The sequence below is a fragment of the Tachypleus tridentatus genome, chromosome 12 (assembly GCF_004210375.1).
Source record: "Tachypleus tridentatus isolate NWPU-2018 chromosome 12, ASM421037v1, whole genome shotgun sequence".
In the NCBI taxonomy this organism is placed as follows: Eukaryota; Metazoa; Arthropoda; class Merostomata; order Xiphosura; family Limulidae; genus Tachypleus; species Tachypleus tridentatus.
This window is the reverse complement of record NC_134836.1, coordinates 37,932,074-37,954,369: the sequence shown is the minus strand read 5'-3', so window position 1 is coordinate 37,954,369 and position 22,296 is coordinate 37,932,074.

The following is a 22,296-nucleotide window of genomic DNA, read 5'->3' as shown; positions in this document are numbered from 1 at the left end:
TTTCAGAATGAATGACCTGAAGGAGCAACAACTTCCTGCGAAATTTTGTGTTAAACTTGGAAAATCTGCGACTGAAACTTTTGCTATGCTTAACACGGCTTACGGTGATGTTGCTATGAATCGTACGGCATGTTTCAAGTGGCATAAACGTTTTAAGGATGGTCGACAGTCCATTGAAGATGATGAGCGTCCTGGACGTCCTTCCACGTCAACTGACGACCCACACGTTGACAAAATCAACACCCTGGTGCGGGCAAATCAACGTCTGACTGTCAGGAAGCTTGCTGAAGAGTGTGGGATATCAGTTGGATCTTGTTACGAGATTTTGACCGAAAAATTGAAGATGCACCGCGTTGCTGCGAAATTTGTGCCTCAGAACTCGTGAGTTTTTGGCCAAACACTCGATCACTGTTCTTTCCCCCCCCTACTCACCTGACCTTGCTCCTTGCGATTGTTTCTTGTTCCCCAAACTCAAAAGACCCTTGAAAGGAAGAAGATTTGAGACGATTCCCGAGATTAAGGCAAATGGGACGAAGGAGCTGGAGGACATTACAAAAGAAGCGTACCATGACTATTTCAACAAGTGGAAACACCGTTGGGATAAGTGTGTGCGTTGGGGAGGAGAGTACTTTGAAGGGGTTTCAGACCTGTAACTTCTAAATAAAGTAATTTTGTTTTATGACGTCAGTCCGCGTATTTTTTTAACAGACCTTGTATACACGTGTGTGTCGGCGTATTCGTGGTATTTGAGTGTTTTGTACAAAATTAAAAGGCATAAAAATTTCATTATTTATTTATTTAATTTGAACGTAAGCACAAAACTATGAAATGGGCTATCTGTGCTCTACACACCACAGGTATCGAAACCTGGTTTCCAGCGTTGTAAGTCCGCAACCATACTGGGGGGCATAAAATAATTAATGGTTTGTTATATAATTTATCCTTTGGTATATGTTTTATGCATTGAGTTTTGTAAAATGGTAAAAATTTGCTTTTAATGGTATTCCTTGGATTCAGCATTCTTTGCGTTAAGCCTTTTTTACTACTGCATATCTTTACCACGCTTTGATATGTATTCAAAACGTATATGATCCATTCAACTTTTCACCCTATTTAAAGTCACTACTTGAAGGAGGTCATAGTTCAAAACGTTGTATGTAGCGAAGTGATAATGTAAAAATTAAGAATATTTTATGAGTTTTTTGTGAAAGGCTTTTATTTGTTTACTTCTTTCTTTACTCAATACGTATTATTTTTAATTTTTACTCACGCATGGCATACTTATACCATCAGTTCCACATAAGTATAATAATAGCTTGTTCATTTTTTGCACGTGTACAGTTAAAACAATTTTCAACCCATTCTTTAATTATTTCTTACTAATATTTTGTTTGTTGGTTTATTGGTTTCTGCAATAAAACAAAATTAGTTTTGTTTGTTTGGAATTCAGGAAGAGTTACACACTGGGCTCTCTATGTTCTGCTCACCACGGATATTGAAACCCGGTTTTTAGAGGTTTGATTGTTTGTTTTTGAATTTCGAGCAAAGCTACGCGAGGGCTATCTGAGCTAGCCGTTCCTAATTTAACAGTGATTTAGGGAGATGTAAAATGGTAAGGGTTTGAATTTCGCGTGAAGCTACACAAGGACTATCTGCGCTGGCCGTCCCTAATTTAGCAGTGTAAGACTAGAGGGAAAGCAGCTAGTTATCACCACCTACAACCAAACTCTTTGGCTACTCTTTTATTAACGAATAGCAGGATTGACCGTCACATTATAACGCCCCCACGGCTCAAAGGGCGAGCATGTTTGGTGTGATGGGGATACGAACCCACGACCTCGGATTACAAGTCGAGTGCCTTAACCAACTGGCCATGCCGGGCCTAGCGCGACGAGTCCGCAGGCATACCGCTGTGACATTGAAGGCAAAAAACAAAAAAAATTGTAATTTTGTTTTTGAAATGCTACTTATTTCTTAAACAATTTCTCTTGATAAGGATATATGTAAAACTGTTTCTGGTCAAGTGTTTGTAAAAATATAAAAAAAGGGAAAAGTAAGAAACATCATTTACAACGAAAGAAGGTGATACGTAACTCTAAAAATTAATTACTCTCTGTGATTAAAAAAACGGCATAGCTGAAACAGTCAGGTCTTCCGTGATGACGAGAAAACTCACTTATATTTAAAGACGGCTGGTATGGGTTGAGAAAATTTTTATGTAGAGGAACGAAAAACGTTTCGACCTTCTTCGGTCATCGTCAGGTCTTGTTAAAATTTCTAAAAATCTAGTCTGTGTACACTGTAACTGAAGCAGTTGTTTAACTAATACTTAATATGTGTAAGGGAATTATGATTGTGTTAAGATGTAAAGTTTATCAGTATTTATTGACTTGTCATATGGAAACTATTAATATCTATATGGATAAACATTAATATTCAGTCTTTAAATATGACATCATGGAACTCTTAAGTTTAGAGTCAAAATTTAACACAATATTAATACCTTTACAGTATAGTGAATCTTGACCATTGTTATAAAGACATACTGAACCATTTCAAATTATAGCTTTGAAGTATTTGATATTTTAGAAAACGTACAAATAAAACGAATAAAATATTCATCCTCCATACGTGCTATTTGAATTATTCGAAATTGCGTTAGAATTGCAAGGAGACCAGTCAAAAAACAACTTCTTACCAACTCAATGAAGAAAAAATGGTATCAATAGGGTCTGAAATACAAGAACTGGACGCAAGAACAATGGAGGAAGGTGTTATTCAGTTATTCAAGAATCTGACATCAATCAGTTCGTAAAACATCCCTTGAAGAAGATGTTTTGGGGCTTTTTCAGCTACTATGGCGTTGTAGGCTTACATATCGTAGAAGGTATGATGCGAGGACCACAGTACATCGAAGTTTTGCAGAAAAGAGTAGTTCCAGAATTGACAAAGAGATTTCCAGATGGATCTGGCATTTTGCAGTAAGATCTGGCTCCGTGCCACATATCGAAACTTGTGAAGAATTTTATGACTACAACGTGAATAAAGGTGCTAGACTGGCCTGGAAACTCTCAGGACTTAAATCCTATTGAAACTTGTTGGGCGATTTGTAAAGAAATACTTCGGGGAAAAGACTGTACTGCGAAAGATACGCTAATTGAGACCATAATTGAGGTCTTGTATCGCGATCCAAAAATTAGTAAAGATTGCAGTCAACTCGTGGACTCGATGTTAAAGCGGATCAATAATCTTTTGAAAAATAAAGGTGGTCATATCATGTATTAATTTGTGAGTAATTTTGGATTCTCAGAAATAAAACGCAAAAAATTGAAAAAAATCGTAATTTTCCGTCTTGTTTGAATTAATTTGCACAAGGGTGTATGTGAATAGGAGTGAATCTTTTCTTTGTTTGTATGGCGAGGTGGTTAGGGAAGGCTATTTTATAACTATGGGATCCCTCACAGAGACGTTTAGTTGAACAAACTATAATTGAGATGAAAATATAATACAAGTGAATATATAAAGCGTCAATTTCTACAACTGCTCACAAGAGGTTAGAAAAATTAACACTTAAAAAGTGAAAGCTTTAAAAAAAGACAAGTGATTTTGAATGAGCAGCACATGCAAAATTTTATATACACATATGTGTGTGGTGTGTATAAACAGTAAATTGTACTAGGTAAAGTGTAATAAAGTAATGCAAACGTCAATTACTTTTGTACAATAAATGGTAATGTAACTACGAATTGTTGTCGGTATTTATAGAAATCACTTCTATTGGAGTGGTAAACACGTGAGCCTTAAACTGTGCAAGAATTTACTATGTAGTTTTAAAAAACAAGCTGTTGGCTGAATGGTGGAAATGTGCTGCAAAAGCCTTACCAGCTACCCAATAAACTTAATGATCTTTGTAGCTCTGCTATTGCTTCTGAAAGCTCATCTACCTACCTACCCATTTATCAATCGTATATACGTTAATTTTTATTGCGCCATCTATTGATACACTCAGCTACAAGACTTGTGTCTTATTAACATCCCAGGTATTACTCAATTTCAGCGGAAACACTTCTGCTGAATCTTATTAAAGTATAGCCTTTGTTAAACACACAAAAGATAAAAAAAAATAAAAGGAAACAAGTGAAATGCATTGATACACGTTTTTAAGTCATTAGGATAAATTTATAGAAGTTGTTTTCATTACTAAATAAACTATAGTTGTCCAGAAATTAAAATAAAAAGGTTCCGAAATAAAATGTTAATATCAAGTGGAACAAGCAGTGTTTCGATTATCCTAAATGAATTGTACACGACAGACAGATGTTTATAAAACACAGTTAAAAATAATTGGGTAGCCTGGTGTGGCTCGTGCTAACTAACCATGGATAAATGAACAAACATTCATTATAATTATTTTAGTAATTAATAAGTCAGATAAAATGCACACATCAAGCATGGATTTTTCTCGTATTTTTGATTGTTAATAAATTGAGTGAAATAAACACAGTTTTGTTATTGTTCTATTCAACCTTTAATAATTGATAAATAACATGATATTAACATTAATTTACTATTTGTTTGTTGCCCTTATCCACATCAGGGAAGTAGCCAAAAACAGTGGTGGTTTGGATAACTCCTTATCTTTAGTATTTTGTAATTTTTATTACAAAGAACTCATGGTGACGACAAAAATACATAAAAATTATTAAAACATGTTATAAAACATATATAATATATTAATATAAAACATATTAAAAAGTAATATTTTATAACTGATTACTATTACTAAGGTTAAATGACATTACTCTCCCTAAATCTTCGGTCCTAAAATACATGTCTGAGTTACGTATGCACCAACTTACTAGTGGGTCCATTACTTTTTTGATGAAGGAGTTCCTAATAAGATAGGAATAATAAAAAAAACATCTTTAATACTATAACAATTGATATTAATTACATCTGGATCTGTTGTATATTTTACTCATATTTCTATGTTTACTTTGTGATAGGCAAAAAGTTCCTTAGTATGGTGCAATATGTCAATTTCACGTGAAATTAATAGAATAAGATAGTCTAAATTTGAGGATTGAAACATATTCTTGAAGAGACTGAGACAGTTACGACTATAATCGTGATGTGAGTATTATCCAACGTTTACTATTGAATCCCTAAAATTCTGATCGACTATACATGAAATAAAAGAGAATTGAATTCGTTGTTTCCTGTTGACATCACGTAACAAAAAAAAATGGCCCGGCATGGCCAGGTGTTAAGGCGTTCGACTCGTAATCTGAGGGTCTCAGTTTCGAATCCCGGTCGCACTAAACATGCTCTTCCTTTCAGCCGTGGTGATATTATAATGTGATGGTCAATCCCAGTATTCGTTTGGTAAAAGAGTACCCCAAGAGTTGGCGGTGAGTGGTGATGACTAGCTGCCTTACACTGCTAAATTAGTGACGGCTAGCGCAGATAACATTCATGTAGCTTTGCGCGAAATTCAAAACAAACAAACAAAGAAAAGAAATTTTGAAAAATTGTTTTTTTCTTTACTTTAAATATTGCATTTTACCAATTGTAATACTTTTCTCTTCTTAAGCGTAAATATTCAGCTTATGAAAAATACAATGTAAATAAAATGATAAATATTTATTACAAGAAACGCTGTTATAAAAATACTAAATCATAAACCACAGAAATGCGAATTAATTTAAGCATCTACTTTTAAATTGTAATTTATCATGCTTTATAGATGGCGCTACGCTCAACAATAGTTATTTTATTCGTATTTTACGTGATTTAACTGATGAAGGTTTACTTTTGGTCACCTAAACTAATAAACTGTGTATGATTAACACAGTTAAAAAAATACCTGTTTTTTATATTTAGTAAATAGACAAATACATAATAATAAAAAAAACAACGAACTGAGAAAAGTAAGAAAAAGGACCTAATGGTGTCCTTTTTTATATTAACTTTTTTAAAATTACCACGATAGAGATTTTTTGCATGTAATTAGAATCTAGATGTATTATAAACAGTGTTATCTTTGAGTTTATAATGTCAAACATTGTCTTCAGATTATAATTTTTTTAAACAAAGTAAAACAGATAGTTTATCAGATTAATGTTGATTAAGGGCGTTATTACCAACAGTTATTCAAAAAGATTTGTAATCAGAACCTTCCAACAGAAGCAAACGAAAATTATTTGTGTGGTGTTGAGAAATCTTGTGTGCATCAGTCAGATGTGATTGATTTGTTTGTTTTTTAATTTCGCGCAAAGCTACACCGCCGGGCCACACTTTAAATCTAACACTCGTTTTATAAATAACATAGGTGATCTTCGAAGCTTTCAGAGAAATTTGCACAGATAATGTACATCAAAATCTTCCCTTTATCCAAATGTTCAAAACTAAATCCCAACTGAAAACACATCAGCGACTGGCTCTTAACACATTTTTAATCCTCATATATGTGATTTTGAAGGAATCTCAGGAACATATAAATAAACCCTGTAACAAAATAACATTAATCTTTTTATCCCAGTTATTAAGAATAGTTGTTATAATAAAAAATATGAACATTTTTTTTAAAGATTGCATACAACGAGAATGTAAAACTTCGATGTTTCTCATGAGAATGGTTTTCAGTGTCTGTCATCTAGTCAAGACATCATTTACATATTGCAGACCGTAATATCACGGTATTTTGATGAAAAGAAAGTGTGTCGGTACTTTAAAATATTCAGAAATCTTGTTTTATTTCTACCGTTTTAGTTTTGTGTCGTTATTAGGATTACGAAACTTCTTTTGACCACGGGCAGTTGTGCAAGTCTCGATCAATCGGATTATCCTGGATATCTAGTTTGAAGATATATGACTAAGCTACATACGACTCATGTGTTTTGAGTTTCGCGCAAAGCTACACTAGAGCTATCGTCCCAATTTAGCAGTGTAAGACTAGAGGGAAGGTAGCTAGTCATCACCACCCATCGCCAACTTTTTACCAACATATAGTGGGATTAACCGTCATATTATAACGCCCACACGGCTGAAAGAGTGATCATATTTGGTGTGACAGGGATTGGAACTCGTGACCCTCGGATTACGAATCGAGTGCCTTAACCACCTGGCCATGCCGGGGACGACTCATTTGATGAGTAGAACACATAAAAACTCTAAACTTGGGACGTAGGGGCTATTGCAGCATTTTGAACGTTAGTTACTCATGACTTTGAATCGTATTCAAAAGTTTTTTATAATCTAAGTTGTATTTTTTACATGTTAAAACACATTACTGCATTAAATAACCTAGCTATAACTACGAAGAAAATTCGATTTTTATATATGTAGCTTATCTATTAATATATCTAGTTACAAAACCAGCTTTTCTGAACGGCTGGTATGGGTATTAACACTTTTATTAGTAAAGCAGAGAACAATAATTTCAAACCTTCCTAGTTCATCTTCTGATTAACACAGTAAAATTATTAATACTAGTTGTTCTAAGACACATTTTTACTTGAAGTGGGTTTCTCGTCATCAAAAAAAAAAACAGGTTCTATTTTCTAATGAATCAATAATTTAAAATTTTCAATTAATATACATTTAAATATTTATCAGTTACATTCAAATACTTATAACAACTCACGGCTGCATGATATATCATGTAGTGTTTTTTTTGAACAACGACCTCTTAAAAGAGAAACAAAACTGCAAAAAGCTGAGGCCTTTTAGTATCTTGCGTCTATTTATTTTCCTTATCGGCAGTTTTCTGCAGTATGTATCAGTCAGGACCTAGTGACTTAATTATAATCATCTTTTAAGTGTTAGGAGAAAAACTTTGATAAATAACAAGTTATCTACAAGTTGATTCTGACAACGAATAAAATGGGAATATTTAAACAAAACCCCTTAAATAACAGTATATCATTATGTATAGAATAAATGCTTAATTATGCGTGCCCTGTTGACATTCAACAAAAGTGTTTGCTTTCCCATAGGCTGAACGTTAATTAGCCCTGCTTAGCTTACGATGATAAGTGCAGGATGTCATACGTGACATTTGAGAGATATTTTGTCCTTGGAGGGTGTTGGATTAACACATTAATGAAACAGCTTTTTTAATGCACCTGCAGATGAAGTGCTTCGTTTTGGTTTGTTTCATTAGTAACCAATTATAATACATAATAAAATAAATAATAAAACATATATAATACAGTGTAGTTTCTTAGTGCTTCGGTTCATTGAATCCGCACACTGATAAAGATATTTTTTGGAACATTTACTTCTCAAAAGTAAATACTGTCTTTATGGGTACTCAATGTTCCCGATTAATACAAAAATATATAAAAAAATTGCATACGTATTAAAAAACAAAATTGATAATGCTATAGAATGTTTTAGTATTTCGGCGTTACTTATTAGCGATAGATGGCGCGATATGCGTAACATAAAATTCAACGAATTAATCATTTAAAAAAAATGCTAATGGATGAGCCGTAAACTAAAAAGAATAATACTCAGAGAGTCATATCAAAATAAAAGCGGAGTTAATTTATTATAACAAAAAATATAATTATTTATTTGAATATATTGCTATCATATTCCTCAGTCAATATGCATATATTTGAGATGAGAGATACATTTTGGAAGACGAAAAAAATTTGATAAGAAGTCTACATTTTTTAAAATTATGGTTATATCTCTTACCTTTTATAGTGAACAGGTTATGTTTCTTTCATAAGCATTATAAGTTTTGTTTCATAACATACACAACTTTAAGGCCGCGCTCATATATTTATATATAACGATCACATTATCCTAATTTCCTAAGCATTACAGGTTTTGTTTTATATCACCCCAGCTAGGCCAGTATATTACAGTATTTACATTATTTAACAGATTAGTTTCAGTCCTGATAAAAAAGCACGTTTTTTACTTCAGGAGATTTGACTTATTGATTATTTTCGTTTCATTTATTCATGAGATATACGGTTATGAAGTTAACTCAAATAAAATATACGCACAAATTATACAATGTTGAAATCCTTTAACATAGATTATTATATGTTTTTACAGCAGCAACATAGAAGACCTGTCAACAATGGTTATCCATAGATACATATTTAAATCACTTGTTTATCCGAAATAAGAAAAAAATTCCAACAAGGGAAAAAACATTTTAGTAATCTGTTACAAGAACCATATTTTTATATATAATAACCTGATAGAATATTCAAAACACATCTTCATCAAACAACAGATTCCGAGATGAAAATATTTTAAGCATATTTGTTCCAGAATAAAAAGTAACAAAAATTAAATAACCAATTACTTAGTTTCAAATGATAAAATGGTTCCGAAGAAATATGTCTTAATTAAACACCAGCTCTCTTCTGAAGAAAATACTTTAGTTAGGTAAATATTCTGTGTTTCATAAGTTTCACTTTATTTAATCTCTTATTATTCAGGAGAGCTGCTTAACGTTCAACAGCATACAATGGCGAATCTTTCCAAAAGTGAAACAACGTTATGGCTGGTTTTAGAATAGTTTCAATGTTGAAAGATTTTAACAGCTGAATAATGCAGTTAACTTTGGTTTTAAATATGTAAACAAACACTAAGTTTTTAATACTAAAAATAGGAAATATTCACGTAGAATAGATCTCTGGTTTCACAAGCACAATACATGAATAATACTATGACAATTTTGTATCATAACGATAAGTCACTTTTGTAATTAATACGTAAAACACTCTATTTAAAGAAGCAACATTATCTCATTTACGGGAAAATATAAAGCTTTAGTTTTATACAATAATTCAATTAAAACGTGATAGTTTCAAACAATAGCTTAGTGAAGTAAAGCAAATCGCTTAAAACTGAATAAAAGTGATTTTCTTTAATCCTCTGTGAGGACATAAGTTTAATACATTAAGATGTTACTATGTGAAACAACTTTCAATTTCAAAATAATGCAATTATAGCAAATAACACGTAAATCATAATCTTGTTTATATAAACAAAGCTTCTATGTTAAAAACATTTTCATTTACTAAAAATACGTTTTCCTAGAACAATTTGCAAAGAATGTGACCACGCGTATCTCCGAAAACATCCTAAAGAGGATGGTAATTAACAGATGTTACATTAATATTTTGCTTATTTTGGGCTACTGCTAGTTTCTTTTTAGTTACAGCCACTTCTTCCTAAACTTGGCAGAAATTTTGGTCCATCTTCAATTCACTGTTATCATCCCGACTCTTTAATACATTCTTCCAATGACAAATGACTCAGGCCTCTGTTGATTTCACCGTCTTAGGCCTGACAGTAGTGCCTGCTATGACGGGCGTGTCGCTAAAGCATGTATTAAGATGGGACTGATGTCTGTATCATTGTCGGAAACTCTGGTTTCATATACAGTTGTCAGGATTGAAGTGGTTATTCACCTTGTACTGATACTAATGCCCCATTATTTACATCTGCTAAGCAACTAAGAATTTTTTTCTTTTCTCTAAGATTCTTTGGTTTAAGTTTTTCTGTATGTGCTTCTTTGGTATAGATTCTTCTGTACGCATTTAAATCTTTCTTCAGTGAGTTGTAGATCTAATGCTCAGAAGTGACTGTAGATGTCACCTTATCGTCGTCTGGCTCCAGAGCATCCTTCAATGAGGGACAAAACAGAGTGACTGGTATTTTATTCTTTTTGTCTATTTTTTCTTCACTTATTCTGATGGAGTCACAGTTGGTGGGCCCAATTGCACAATTTGTGCAGTAAATATGGCGAATTTTGGAGTTACCTCCTCTGTCCATATAGGAAGAAACCAGAGGTTTAACTGATATCACTAGATTTATGTCTGGATGCCTGAGATTTCGGAAGAAGAAACGAGCATGAAAAGTGGTTCTCTTATTTCAGAAACTGCAACCTTAAGTGAATAATTTGATAATTTGGAGGTCAAATTTTGAAGTAATCAATAATCATTTAAATATATTCAATTCAAGCTACAAAATGACTGATGGCATAAATATGCATTAAAATACATTAAGATATGAATAGGTCATGTAAAGTTCAGTAAAAGTCAAACAGAAGTTAAACATTCTAAAATTGGTCACAATAATCAGTTTGAAGATATTGCATTATTGCTATGAATGCATATACTTTTAAAATATACTTTAAATATATTATATCGAGATTGTTTAATTATTTCTTTGGAGTAAAGACATATTAGACCATGTGCTATATTAACTACAGAGAATTGAACTTAGTGTTTTGGTTTTGTAAGTCCATAAAGTTACCACTGACTCACTAGAGAACATATATTCTAAGAATTTATTTTAAAACAAATTCGAAAATCTTAAATCCTCACAGGAAGGAACGTGGAACTTTGTCATTGGATAAAGTAGCATTGTTTAAATTTGAATTTGTATATGTTCATAAATGCAAAAAATATATACATATACTACAATAGCTCAGTTGGCTAATCGTTATTTTCAAAAACTTGAGATATTTTTGAGCATTATATAATAATAAAAGGTCGTTTCTATGTTTTTGTTGTTCTGCGAGTGCGTGACCGCCATAAGAATCCAGAAACTTGGTATTTTGTACAAATACCGAGCATAACCTGAGATATGCATTTGGATATTATTATTTATCAAATTGTGTGAGCGAGCGCATCATTTTGGAAGGTAAGCAAGTGAAAAAACGCATAGAAAAGAATATATGACTGTCATATCTCTAGTGGAAAAACCAAGAATCTTCAATGTTTGTACCTATTCTAAGTGGATCCTGAGAGTGTACACCTGGGTATTAATAGTTATTCTATCCATGTGCATGCTTAATTTTTTTAATGACGCAAGTTAGAAAAATAAACACTTAGAAAAAGTGGCTCCTTATATTAAAAAAGGAAATCGCAGGCAGGTAGACACGCGTGTGCACAAACGTGTCTATGTGTGTATGATAGCCATGGTTTCAAACGGAGAGAACCTATAAACCTGAAATTTTCCACCTACACTGAATAGTTCTTGAGAATGTGCTCCAAAATATTAATACTTATCCACCTGCATGCGCGCACACGCGTGCGAAACGTTTTAAAAAGAAGAGCTGGCGAAAAACACCTAGCAAAAAGTGGTACCTGTATTACAAAATATATATATACATACCCACATATATACAAATCACAGGTGACAAAAACAAATACATGTTTTGTAATGATGTAGTTTATACATTTCGTTTTATACTTTCAGTATATAGACTCTTAACAACAATATTACTAGGCAACATGATATTTTGTTTGTTTTGAATTTCGCGCAAAGCTACACGAAGGCTATCTGCGCTAGTTGTCCCTAATTTAGTAGTGTAAGACTAGAAGAAAGACAAGTAATCATCATCATCCACCGCCAACACTTGGGCTACTCTTTCACCAACGAATAGTGGGAATGACTGTCATCACATCATAGTAAATCCACGGCTGAAAGGGCGAGCACTTTTGGCGTGAGGGGAATTCGAACCTTCGACCCTCAGATTACGAGTCGAGTGCCTTAACCTCCTAGCAATGGCGGACCGCAACATGATATAAAAACTATTGTTTAAACATATTGTTACCAAAACTGAATTTCCTGTATATTAGAAGTTGTTATATAAAAATCGCTACTTTTCTGTATGGTTTCTGGGTAGAGTGCCTCTTTAAAAAGATATAAACGCGCGTACGTGTCTTTCCCTGATTTATATCTAATTTGATATATAAGGAACCATTTTTTAAAATCATAATATTATAAATATTGAGCGTGTTTGTATGTCTGTCTATGATTTATTCTGGAAACAACCAATATTGTCTTACCTAAATCACTGCAACGGTAAAAAAATTGTAATGGATTGTGATAAAATATAAAATTTGTGAAACCAAATGTAAATCTGAAATATTTAATGCAGTGATAAAGTTCTTTAACAACAAATAATTCTTAATTTACTGTACTTTCTTTACGCCTTTTGTACGTTTGTGGAAAATAAAAATGTTAAAATTATTTAAGCATTTGTTATAGATGCTACAATAGGCTCAGAATGCACACATTGATATATTCATTTAAAATATATCAATCTAATATCTCGAGTACTTTCGATAGTAATCTTTTAAATGAGCTCGTACAGAATAACGTTCTGATTATCAACATACTGTGATGTTCCATACTTAACGTATATAGTGAAAATCCAGGATCTCGTTTTGTTAACGAGTGTTTTCCTGGTCTTGTTAATTTTACTTTCATAAATTTCACTTTGATCTTGAGTCTGTGCAATTGTTTACAACAAATAATTTAATTAATGTGCATTGAAGCACCGTATCAATGATAACTGGTTTATTATAAACATTTCAAAATTACAAAGACTAGTTGTATTGAAGTTTTTGTTTATTTCATGCACAATGTTAAACTCCGTATTTTTATTTTCAGAAAGTTATCAAATTGTTTTGGACATTCTGAGAGCTGTGAATGAACATAATGTTTGTGTATATCGTATCGAAAAGTTTTATTGTTGATGTTGTTGTTTTTTGCAAATTTGAACAGATCCATCTTTAATAAGATGTTCACAATATCTGTGAACTATAGTTTTGGATTTTGAGTAACAGAAATTATGGGTAGTTGGAACAACATTTTCTGCTGGGCCTGCAGTGTAAATTTTTACTCAATGTTAACTAATGTTATCCCTTTGCATGTATTGTATCAGGTCATCCAATAAGTAATGTCCGAAAACTTAATACAGAAAGTGCATCATCATTTCTGTCTTTGTAGAAGGCTTTAATGACTAAGATATGTAGTAGGATGTGTATAAAAATGTTCAGATAAATAAAAGAAACTAACCCAACTCCACTTTTTCAAATCATCAATGAAATAAATCCTTATTAAGATAGATGTGTCTGAGGAGCACATTAGGCATATAATGCTTTATGTGTTTAAAAAAGGCAATAGTGCAGCAGAAACTACACAAAACATTCACAATGTTTATGGTGTGAAGTCTCTCAATGAAAGAAATGTCGAAGATGGTTTCAGAAGTTCAGATCAGGTTAAGTGATGCGCCACGTTTAGGTCGTCCTGTTGAGTTTAATGATGACTTGCTGCTGGCTTTGCTTGATGAAGATTGTGCTATAACAGTTGAAGAGCTAGCACAAAAGCTTAATTCAACCCATTCAAAAGCTCACCCTCATCTGCAACAGTTTGAAAAGGTGTCAAAACTTGGAAAATGGGTCTCCCATGACAAGTTTGTGACTGGAGATGAGAAATGGACATTTTATAAAAATGTTAAGCGCCGCAGGCAATGGCTCAGTGCAGGAAATCTGCCTAAACAAACCCAAAAAGGACCTCTACCCTAGGAAAGTCTTGTTAAACGGTTAGTGGTATATTGTTGGTGTGATCCACTTTCAGTTGTTGCCACTCAATGTAATGATTACATCAGACTTCTATTGTCATCATTTAGATCGCTTGAATGTTGCACTGAAAGAAAAGAGGCTTGCTTTTATCAATCGTAAAGGTGTTTTGTTACATCAGAATAATGCACGGTCTCATACAGCAAGGATCACGTCTGCAAAGATTGAAGAGCTAAACTGGGAAAAACTTCCGCATCCTCCTTATTCTCCAAACCTTGCCCCATCTGATTATCATCTATTCCGAGGTTTGCAGAACGATCCAACTTGACAGAAAAGAACTTGGAACACATGAAGATGTCAAAACTATCCTCTCTACATTATTTTCTTCCAAGCCCAAAGAATTTTATAGAAGTGGCATTCAGAAGCTTGAGAATCGTTGATAGGAAGTAATTAATAATAATGGAACGTATATTATTGATTAAATAACATTAAAAGCGTTTAAAATCCTTTATCTTTTTCTGAACCTAAAATTGGACATTACTTAAAGGATGACCTGATAGTTTCACTTATTTGTTTTGTGCGAGAAAGGGATCCACAATAATGTTTTGTGTTGATTATGTGTTATTTTTATTCTCAAAAGTCAACATGTAATCCAAATTTCTGATTTATTGGAGGTGATAGAAATAAAAAAGATGAACAAAGTATTTTTTTAAATCACACACACACACGTTGTAACAACGTTTAAAATATCTGACTTAGGTCGATACAACCCATTTAATATATGGAGTGTTCGTTATTACAGTTTCCTTATCATTGTATAACATGAATACGTTAATTTTACTTAATATCAAATACTACGTGTTTTAAGAAATTGGTGTAAAACTAATTTGAAAACATGACATACATCTGGAACCTTATCGTTGAAGAGTATTGTTGGTTGTTTTTACTTCATTTATTATATTAAACTTCTAAAACTGCCTATTCAAACTCAACTCTTGTTTCTGAAAAAATCTAAATATCGTGATATAACAGCCTATCAAGTAACTAATAAATAATAAACACAATACAATAATAAGTATACATCTCTTTTTCTTTTTAAATTATGTAACACTAAACTAACTGACTTCTGTTGATTCAGTTTATCCAGTACATAGAGTGACTGTCCTCCTTTCTTTTAAAAATAATGCTCGATCCAAATACTGTAGCTAAGACACAAATACAATTTGTATCACATTTTCAGATGGATAGAACAACCAAATAATTTTCGACCAATTTGAACAGCGACTCATAACGACAGATGTTCTAATGCGTTTGAATATATATTTGTACCTATAATTTGACACATTTAAATGGCTATTTTGACAGTTTTACATTTGTCATTTGGATCACCTTACACGGATGTTTTTTGAGCTTTGATAACTTTTAAATGATATTGGTATTTTTAAAGTATATAATATCTATTTTCTAGTTCACAGATTTATGTAGAGCCATTTGAATAGTTATTTTGACCCGTGAATGTCTTTCAAATTACAATTTATGTAATAGTAGTTTTCGCAAATCTCGTTCACGTATCTTCATTCCTATATATGTTGTGTTTTGTGGTACATTGGCTGGGAGTATCTTCCTCATGCAAGATTCATCCCTCGTCTCTAAAGAGAATCTATAAATTGGAAGTCCCCATTAACAGGAGATCCTCCTTCATTAATTCCTGTACAGCTACTGTCAGATCTACTGTCATTCCAAGAGGCTTAGGAGCCTCGAATACTCCTTTCCAAACTCAAACAACATCTGGTTAAATCAACTTGTGAATTGCAGCACGGAGACCCTTTATATGCTTGCCCTTTCAACTTCGAGGGCGTTATGTCATAGTCAATCTCACTTTTCATTTGTAACGAGTAGCCCAGGAGTTGACAGAGAAAGTAGTTTTGATAACCACCTTTTCTCTAGCACTGGTAGAACTTGAGAAGTTATGTACAAAAATTCAGTGAACAAATACAACTAAAATTGTTGTTGTTTCGAATTAAGCACAAAGCTACACAATGGGCTATCTGTGCTCTACAAACTATGGGTATCGAAACCCGTCTTTTAGCGTTGTAAGTCCACAGACATACCGCTGAGCCACTGGGAGGTAACAACTTAAAAGTTGTTTGCAACATTCCATAGCCAACAAGTTTTTTAATCACAAATTTTAATGGTAAACAAGATTGCCATAAGGATGAAATATTCGGTTTTATACACCTAAAGTTTAAAAACCAACTCTAAAAATGATGAATCGCCTTTTCTCTTGCGAATCTGGAGATCAGATAAGTAAACATTGTAAACACAAAAATAAAATCCAATTTTTTCTTTAGAACAAGAGATGTTAAAATCATCACTCTGGTATAGTTATATTCTTACAGACATACCTCTATAAATGCATATCGTCTGAGAAAATAATTCCCAAATACCTCTAGGTGTTTCTACCTGGCAGGATCTTTGCGAGACAAACATTACTTAGCTAGTATAGTTATTGTGTTTTCCAACATTGACTGATTTTTTATAAACAAAGCCTGAGTCTATGGCAAGGAAATTGGTATAAATGCTTAAATTTAAGGCTTACAAACCCCATCCATAAACTCTCAACTGTGATGTTTCTTCCAGCACAAGAATTATGCACATTAATTCTTCATACAAGTATGACATAATCTAAAGAAACTTCCAAAGGCATAATCTCTGAATATTACCACATTACGAAGCTACGCAATTACAGCTCAAAGTAGCATGTGTTGAAAGTAACGTACAATAATAAAGACGAAGAACAATAATCAGCTAACAGTTTTACCTATGAAACAGCTCAGCTAAACTAACTCGAAAACGTGACATCAAAACTAATCACACCATCGTGCTATCCCTTGGCATGACACGTAGTCTTCCATCAGTGGGTCCAAATTTTATAGATAATTCCACTTTACCTATGATTGTTTCACTTCTACCAAACTGACTTTTATTTTCTAACGTAAAAGAAAATGCTAGTTAAAAACATACATATCCATAGTATAGTATACATGGCAACCAAATACTTTATATTTGAAAGAAATGCACAAGCTCTAAACATTTCAGAGCATATCAATGAATGTGTCAGACAGTAGTGAGCTTTTAGAATGCTATTAGTCATTCTCGGTCATGTCAACCATTACCTACACTAACATCAGCTATTTTAATAGAATGTTTGGTGAATGTCACCTATTTTTTATATAAAGGATTAGTTATTACGGCACACTGGAGATGGAAGTGACGACATCATTCGAAGGCATAATTAACCATAGCAGTAAATTGCAGTATAATTACAGACTAAAGAAATAAGAGATAATTACATGGCGTGACACCAATTACTGACAATAATTTTAGGCACGATTTGAGGTTGCCATTGATCATTTATATGTAATTATAATGTAATGACAAATTATCATGATGTGATGCCAATTAATTATAGTAATTAGAAATGATTAGAGTTTGCAAAGACTGATACTAATTATTGTCATGCAAAATATATATCTAAGCAACATGACATAAAATCCATTGTTGGAATGCACTGTCACCAAAATACACTGGCTTTTCTATATTTTAAAAGTTGTTATATTAGGTTCCACTTTTTATGTGTTTTTGCTAGCTTGTCTCATTAATAGAATGTGCACACACAGGGATAAGTAATATTATCCACGTCCATTTCTCAGGATGCACTTTGTATGGTTGCAAAATTTCAGATTTCTTAGTTCTTTCCTCTTGGATCTCTGGTGGTTTCACATACGCAGACTAACACGCGCACATTTACGTGTCTGTCTACATTTGATTTCTATGTATAATATAAAGAACACCTTCTTTGAACTTGTTTTTTCGCTAGCATACCTGATTAAAGAGAGACGCACGCATATGTGCATCTGCATGTAGAAGAGATAAATAACACCCTGATGTATACCCTCGGGATTCACTTACTATGATTGCAAACTTTCATATTTCTAAGCGCTTTTCTTGTAGTTATGATTGTCACAGACAAACAGAACTACAGACACATCTTTTTGTTATTATAGATAATTGAAAATAACTGTATTTTAAGAAAAAGATGTAGTTCTGTTTCTTAAAACATAAATACAGGGTAAAGAAACAACAGTTGGAAAGGTAAAGATGATTATGGAAGACAATTATTGAATGTAAAAGCAGGAAATGATGTAATTAGCTTCCTATGAGAGACCCACTGGTACAACGGTAAGTCTATGGCTTATACCGCTCGGTGGAATCAGCAGATGGCTCGATGTGGCTTTGCTATAAGAAGACAAACCAAACCAATCCTGTGAGAGACGTATAAGAAAGAAAGAAGACTTGAATAAGAGATTGCATTCAATTTGCCTAGAGATTGGGTGAGGAAATAATGAATGGTAATTATAGGTATGGTTGTATAACACAAGCATATCTAATCGTAGAGTAAAAGAAACACATATGTGTTACGATTCTAGAAACGACATTCACTTTTCTCAAGTACCGGTTAAAAGAAAACATTATGTACTTTATAAATGATATCTTTACGCATCAAAAAAGCTTGAAAATCAGCTTGTTTTAATTTTGTATAAAGAAAGAGTGGGACCTGGCATGGCCAAGCGCGTAAGGCGTTGGACTCGTAATCCGATGATCGCGGGTTTGCGCCCCCGTCGCGCTAAACATGCTCGCCCTCCCAGCCGTGAGGGCGTATAATGTGACGGTCAATCCCACTATACGTTGGTAAAAGAGTAGCCCAAGAGTTGGCGGTGGGTGGTGATGACTAGCTGCCTTCCCTCTAGCCTTACACTGCTAAATTAGGGACGGCTAGCACAGATAGCCCTCGAGTAGCTTTGTGCGAAATTCCAAAACAAACAAGAACGAATGTAGTTTTTCACCAGGAAAAACAGAAAAAGTTCCCCAAAAAATGAAACGTCAAAACAACGATAGCGAAGATATAATAAGTAGTTTTTAATAATGTCAACAATATAACTACATTAATATTGATGGATTTGATCCAGTAATTCTACATTTTTTCTTCCGATTTCTTTAAAAGATATCTCATAAAGAAGGCCCATCATGGCCAGGTGGTTAAGGCACTCGACTTGTAATCTGAGGGTCGCGGGTTCGAATCCCCGTATCACCAAATATGCTCACCCTTTCATCCGTGGGGGCATTATAATGCTAGTAAAAAAAGTAGGGCAAGAGTTGGCGGTGGGTGGTGATGACTAGCTGTCTTCCCTCTAGTCTCACAGTAGTAACTGAGGAACGGCTGGTGCAGATAGCTTTCGTGTAGCTTTGTGCCAAATTCAAAACAAACAAACAAACAAACAAACATTCAAATTCTTTATAGAGTCAAGAACCCGACTATTAGTACTCAACATTAAACATTGGACACTCGATCTCTGTCTTGTTATTTCAAACAGTTACATGTGTAAAACAATTAAGAAAGTGGACCACACTTTTCTAAGAAAAAGAGCCTAGCAGAGTTAAAATTCCAACAATAAAATTACTTGCAATCCAGTAAAGGAGGCATTTTAATGTGATAGTCAATCTCGATGTTCATTGATAAAAGTACTTCGAGAGCTGGTGGCGGGTGGTGCTCACTGGCTGCTTCCTGTACTCTATCACTTCAAAATTGGTAGTCTTTGAGTAGATTTGTACAAAAGTCAATAAAACGACAATTCTTTCTAGTACCTTTGAATTTCTAAGGTTATTTACTTCATTTCACTGACAAGGTTTTGTAAACTATAAAGCAAGACACCTTTGGTGGCATTTCAGCTAATTCATGGCTGAGACACGTATGATACCCATGGTAGCAGTGAAAGTTAATGCCCAGACAAATGTGGTTTATTCTCTCGACTGACAAAGCAACGAGTTATTTTAAAAAATTATAAACCAGTTTTTCAAAAGTTTAAGATGCAAAACAGAGATTTTATATGGAGACTCACCTGTGTTTAAGATGCAAAACAGATTTTATAGCGCTTTGTGGAGACTCACCTGTGCATGTCATCATTTCTTCCATTGGATGTTTACTTCTTTACTGAAAGCAAGACAATTCCAAACGGCAGATCTTACACACCATAGGCACCTTCACTTTGTTCCCTATTGTTGATGACATCATCCAGTAGTGAGATTTTATATTATTTGTTAGTGACAATCTGAGTGCTCTATAGAGACAACCTCACTCAGTCTCCGATATTCATATAAAGAGCTGTCACTATAACTCTCAGACAACGGGGGCTTCTGCACACTTAGTGTTAACTTTGGAGGTTAATATAATTCTAAAGAAGACTCACACGGACAACTCTCAGGTATTCTAAATTTGTTTAACAAAAACATGAAAAATATACTGGATCAATTTGTTTGAATTTCGCGCAAAACTACACGAGGGCTATCTGCACTCTCCGTCCCTGATTTAGCAGTAAAGACTAGAGGGAAGGCAGCTAGTTATCACCATCACCATCGACTCTTGGGCTACTCTTTTACCAACAAATAGTGTAATTGAGTGTAACATTATTACGCCCCTCACGGCTGAAAGAGCGAGCATGTTTTGTGCGACGGAGAATCGAACCCACTACCCTCATATTACGAGTCAAACGCCTGACCCACCTAGCCATACTGGATGAGACCATACGTAACTTAAAATCGAAAGACCAGTTCATAATCAATACATATACTTCATTCAAGTATGATGTCAGAGGAGATCACATTTGTAACTGTATAAACTTCGCATAAACACAATACTAATTAACCTTCTCAGTATGGTCCTGGTCAAATTGACCGACCAAGTAAACTCTTTGTACTCGTTTAAAAATTTAAAAAAAGTCTTCCAAGATTTAATACTTCTAACTTTCATTACATTGTGCATATCTTTACAAAATTTAATAGTCATTCAATTAACATTACAAGTCTTTCACATGCGAAACTATTTTTATTAAAGAATTATTATTAAACTAAAATAAAGATATGTTCGTGAAAAATATTGAGTATTTGGTTTAAACAGTCGGTGTGTAATTTTCATGTTATGATTAACAGCACTTTTCGTTATCTCGAAATCAAATTTCCTTTACGAAATCCCTAAAACTATATCTTAAGCACCTTTAAGCTTCTAGCAGCTGATATATATTTATAATTAAAGGTTATTATTTTATTGCCTTTTGAACGTCGTACAACCATAATCTGCGACTTTGCAAGTTGTAAATCACTCTGGACATGCGCATCTCACGTTATGCTATCGAATTACATTATTCAGGAGATACTAAGAGCCGCTAGTTGTGCGCTTCGTGAAACATTTTTATTTTGTTATTATTATTTATTTTACTTAATATTATCTTAGCTAACCTAAAAACATCCTTGTTTTTACATTTTTGTTGATTTTATCATTATAAATAAAGAATAATAACAATGAACATGAACAATAATAAATAAAATACTTACCCAATCTGATTTTTTTTGTTGCTGTCGATTGTCGAGGACATTTAAGCCTACTTTTTATACTAATGGTAATAATGCATTAAATAATACTTATTTAAACAATTCAACAAAAAGCAGAGAATAAAAACATGCAAGAAGCAGACAATTTCCTTGACAATCACAGCTTTTTTGGCTATCTAACTATCCCATTACAAAATAATTCAAGGTAACCCTTGTGATACTCGTAGGAACAAAGTTGTAGTATAAGTGAAATTGATGATATTTGTTCAGAACATAACGCAACCTGATATTCATTTGTTAAATGAAAACATTGACTTCCTATTGGTTATAAGTAATATGTAATTGACTATAAGAGAGATATATTAATAAGTCCTGAAAGACGGGATGTATTTAGTAGGCGTGACAGTAGGGGTCTGATTTTTTATTTGTTAACTTTCTAACTGAACCAAATTGGAGGCTATACAAATAATGGTTTCTCTGAGCAATGCTGATTTTATAG